This window comes from Dendrobates tinctorius, unplaced genomic scaffold (assembly GCF_039654945.1).
Source record: "Dendrobates tinctorius isolate UK_male_01 unplaced genomic scaffold, ASM3965494v1 ptg000163l, whole genome shotgun sequence".
NCBI lineage: Eukaryota > Metazoa > Chordata > Amphibia > Anura > Dendrobatidae > Dendrobates > Dendrobates tinctorius.
This window is the reverse complement of record NW_027361830.1, coordinates 6,265,926-6,271,201: the sequence shown is the minus strand read 5'-3', so window position 1 is coordinate 6,271,201 and position 5,276 is coordinate 6,265,926.

The window sequence follows — 5,276 nt, the reverse complement described above, 5'->3', positions numbered from 1 at the left end:
CTCCTCATAGGAGTTATGACTGTGCAATTCAACTGAGCCCGAGGTGTAAATTTCCCAAGGGTCAGCTCTTCAATTTATCTGTACCCGAGCACGAGGCTATGCGATCCTATATTAAGGAGGCGTTGGAGAAGGGTCATATTAGACCATCCTCTTCACCCTTAGGTGCCGGGTTTTTTTTCGTGGCCAAAAAGGATGGTTCATTAAGGCCTTGTATTGATTATCGTGCCCTCAACAAAATTACTATTAAATATCAGTATCCGTTACCCCTGATTTCGGATCTATTCTCCAGAGTTAAAGGTGCTTGCTGGTTTACCAAGCTTGACCTCAGGGGGGCGTATAATCTTATCCGCATTAAGCATGGGGATGAATGGAAGACGGCGTTTAATACTCCGGAGGGACATTTTAAGTACCTGGTGATGCCTTTTGGGCTCACTAATGCCCCTTCTGTCTTCCAGTGCTTCATGAACGACATTTTCCGGGACTTTGTGGATAAATTTTTGATTATCTATCTGGATGATATTTTGATCTTCTCCAAGGATTGGGATTCTCATGTGGAACATGTTCGGACTGTGTTCCGGATCTTGAGGGAGAATTCCCTGTATGTCAAAGGATCGAAATGCCTTTTTGGGGTACAGAGGATTTAATTTTTGGGATTTATTTTGTCTCCGTCAACTATTGAAATGGACCCAGCCAAGGTACAGGCCATTAATGATTGGGTTCAGCCCCCTTCTTTGAAGGCCCTCCAGAAGTTTTTAGGTTTTGCTAATTTTTATCGGAAATTTATAGCAAAATTTTCTAGTATTGCCAAGCCATTGACTGATCTGACTAAGAAGGGTGCTGATGTGTTGAATTGGTCTCCGGAGGCTGTTTCTTCCTTTCAGGAGATGAAGCGAAGATTCACTTCTGCCCCGGTTTTGCGGCAACCTGATGTCTCACTCCCGTTCCAGGTAGAGGTGGACGCTTCTGAGATTGGTGCAGGAGCTGTTTTGTCCCAAAGGGATCCTGTGACATCTAAAATGAATCCCTGTGCTTTCTTTTCCTGAAAGTTCTCTCCATCTGAACGTAACTATGATGTGGGGAACTGGGAACTGTTAGCCATGAAATGGGCATTTGAGGAGTGGAGACATTGGTTGGAGGGAGCTAAACATCAAGTCGTGGTCCTCACTGACCACAAGAATTTGATTTCCATGGAGTCGGCCAAACGCTTGAACCCTAGACAGGCTAGGTGGGCCTTGTTTTTTACACGTTTTGATTTTGTGGTCTCTTTTCTTCCTGGCACTAAGAATGTCAAGGCTGACGCTCTCTCTAGGAGCTTCTATGCTGATTCTCCTGTGGTGACCAAGCCTGCTACCATCTTAGGCGAAGGGGTAGTTCTTTCTGCCATCTTGCCCGATTTGAGACGTGCTCTGGAAGAGTTCCAGGAGGACAAAGCTGAGCGTTGTCCCAGTGGAAAGTTGTATGTTCCTGACCAGTGGAAGAAGAGAGTGATGTCTGAAGTTCATTGCTCTGCATTGGCTGGTCATCCAGGTATTTTTGGTACTAGAGATCTGGTGAGTCGGTCTTTTTGGTGGCCCGCCTTGTCTCGTGATGTCAGGAATTTTGTGCAGTCCTGTGGGACTTGCTCCCGGTCTAAACCTTGTTCACACTCTAGTGGGTTGTTGATGCCTTTGCCGGTCCCCAGGAGGCCATGGACCCATATTTGAATGGATTTCATCTCTGATATGCCTGTCTCTCAGAGAATGACTGTTATTTGGGTGATTTGTGATAGGTTCTCTAAGATGGTTCATCTTGTACCACTCCCTAAGTTGCCATCTTCCTCTGAGTTGGTGCCCCTGTTTTTGCAACAGGTGGTTCGCTTGCACTGGATTCCTGAGAACATTGTATCTGACAGAGGAGTTCAGTTTGTGTCTAGATTTTGGAGGACTTTCTGTTCCAAGCTGGGAATTCAGTTGTCCTTCTCCTCTGCTTTTCACCCTCAGACCAATGGGCAGACGGAGAGAACAAACCAGACCTTGGAGTCGTATTTGAGATGTTTTATTTCCGCTGATCAGGATGATTGGGTTTCATTTTTGCCCTTGGTTGGCCGAATTTGCTTTAAATAATAGCGCTAGTTCTGCCACTTTGATGTCACCTTTTTTTTGTAACTTTGGGTTTCATCCTCGATTTTCTTCAGGGCAGGTGGAGCCTTCTGCCTGCCCAGGTGTTGACACTGTGGTGGAGAGAATGCACCAGATCTGTGACCAAGTGGTGGATAAGTTATCTCTCTCCCAGGAAAAGGCCCAGCGGTTTTCCAACCGACATAGGACCATTGGTCCCCAGTTTAAGGTTGGTGATATGGTTTGGTTATCATCAAAAAATATCGCTATGAAGGTGGCTTCTCCTAAGTTTAAGCCTAGATTTATTGGACCTTACAAGATTTTGGAGATTATTAATCCGGTCTCTTTTCGTTTGGCTCTTCCTGTCACATTTAAAATCCATAATGTGTTTCATAAGTCCTTGTTGAAGAGGTTTATTGAACCAGTTGTTCCTGGGGTGGCACCTCCGGACCCTGTATTGGTTGAAGGTAACATGGAATATGAGGTAGAGAAGATACTGGATTCCCGTCTGGCTAGACGGAGACTCCAGTATTTGGTTAAGTGGAAGGGTTATGGTCAGGAGGATAATTCCTGGGTCTCTGCCTCTGATATTCATGCTAAAAGATTGGTGCGTGCCTTTCATCAGGCTCACCCTGAGCGCCCTGGTGGTGTGGATGAGGGTTCGGTGACCCCCTCCTCAAGGGGGAGGTACTGTTGTGAGTTCATTTTCCCCTTCACCATTGAGGTCTGATGACCTCCCTCTTCTGGTGAAGGAAGGTAGTGAGGCTGATTACCAAGCACCTGAGCAGGATGATGATGACTGGGTGACTGGAATTGCTGACTGGATACAAGGCATCCGACGCCCTTCTGCCTTGCTGGTGATTTCTCAGAGGGATTCTAGGAGACCAGTCAGATTCCTGCTCCTCAAAAGCTAAGTTTTCTGCTCTGCTTTTTGCATTTGTGTTTTGGTTTTGTTTTGCCTTGTTTTTCTGGATTTCTGCCATTCCCTGCTGGGGTGAGCTGAATTCCTTTTTGCTCTGTCTTCAGAAAATACCTTAGTACTGATATAGTCTTTTTGAAGCCTAGCGTCTTCAGGGCTTTTTTTCCCTATCAGTCTGTTGGCTCTTGTTTTGATAGGGTTTTGGCGGATTGCAGACAGCAGCTTTTCTATCCTGTCCTATTTAGTTAGCTTGGGCCCCATCATTTGCTCAGCCTATCTTTCTATCTGTGTGAGTGTTTTTTCATCTTGCTTCACCGTCATTATATGTTGGGGGCTGCCTATTGCTTTGGGGTCAGCTCTGGGGCAGTTTAGATTTCCCTTTCTGTCTTTAGGCTATTTAGTTCTCCGGCTGTGATCGAGGGGTCTAGGGCACCGTAGGAACCCCCCACGGCTACTGCTAGTTGTTGTTGATAGGTTCAGGGGTCTGTAATCCGATAGCTGCCAACTTCTCTTGTTTTCTGGACTGTGCTAGTATTTCTGTTTTTGCCTCCTACGTTGACTCATTTATAACAGCAGGACCTAAGAAAACACTTGACCACCAAGGGAGTGGCCGGAGGCAGAGCCAGACGCGGTGAGACTACCTGCCGAAGCGAAAGACCTAAAAAAACACGTGACCACCAGGGGAGTGGCCGGAGGCAGAGCCAGACGCCGAGTAGCGGCAATAACCGGAGAGTAGTGTGAACATGCCTAAGTCAAGCCAAGAGGTCAATGAAGTGCCAAAGAGTGAGACGCTAAGAGTGGTCAGGACGTAGCAGAAGGTCAGGTAGCCGAAGATAGCGGTGCATTATAATCAGAGCAGACAGGAGATTCGTAATAGTTGCAAGCCAAAGGTCAGAGCCAGAAACAGACAGTAAGGACAGAATCACAAAGCAATGCACAGAACGAGAAAACGGACCAGATCATACACGAGAAGGCAAATCTACTACACAGTATGCAAGCACACCAGGGGGTCAGACACGCAGCCAGAACAGATGTATCACTGACAAGGATCCCCAGACGAAGGCATGTAAATCTAGCCCTCCCCAAACCAAAAGGAGGCTATACAAAATTAACCCTGAGAGGACAGGGAAGGAACCCTATCCACAACCATAACAGTACTCCCCTCTTAATGGGGGACCACTGAACCCCCAGGCTTCTCAGGATGCCTGGCATGAAAAGCCCAAACCAACCGGTAGGCATGCACTGAACCAGCCGAGACTCAAGACCGATCCTCCAGACCATACCCCTTCCAGTGCACCAAATACTGCAGATTCTGGTGCACCCATCAAGAATCAACGATGCATCCCACCTCATATTCCAGATGGCCCTCAACCAATACAGGAGGACTAACAGACAAGGAGTCCTCCTCGACCGCTTCAAATGGTTTCAGAAGGGACCTGTGAAAAACACTAGATATTTTGAAGGAGGTGGGAAGTTGCAACCTGTAGGCCACCGGGTTGACGACCTCCACAATTTTATTTGGGGCAATGAACTTAGGACCCAGTTTTGCGGAGGGGACCTTGAGCTTAATATTGGGGGTGGATAATCACACCTCACCAACATGGAAAGCGGGACCCGATCCCCTTCTCTTGTCCACAAAAAATGTATACCTTCCCTGGGCCTTGGTGATGTTTCGCTGAACCCCTACCCACAGGGTCTTTAAGCATTGCACCCTCCGCCCCTGGACAGCCTGAGCCCATGCAAGAAAATTCCCCAAAATGCGAGTTAAACCCATAGTTGACCAGGAAGGGAGACATTCCCATGGACTGACTCACACGACCATTGAAAGCAAACTCTGTCATGGGTAACGCATCACAACAGTCCTCCTGTCTGGAAGATGCCAAACATCTCAGAATTTGCTCCAGGGACTGATTACTCTGGATGATAGGCAGAGGAAAAAGACAGAGTGATTCCCAACTTCTTACAAAAAGCCCTCCAAAACTTGGCCACAAACTGCACACCTCTGTCAGACACTACATTCATAGGCACCCCATGCAGATGAACCACATGCTGCACAAACAACCTGATCAAGGTTTCAGCAGAATGCAACGTGGACAGAGGTACAAAATGAGCCTGTTTGGAAAATTATCCACCACCACCGATACAATGGAGTTACCTCTGGATGGAAGGAGTTTAGTGATAAAATCCTTGGACAAATGTGTCCACGGTCTATTCGGAATTGGAAAAGGCACTAATTCCCCGGCCGGCCGGCAATGAGAATT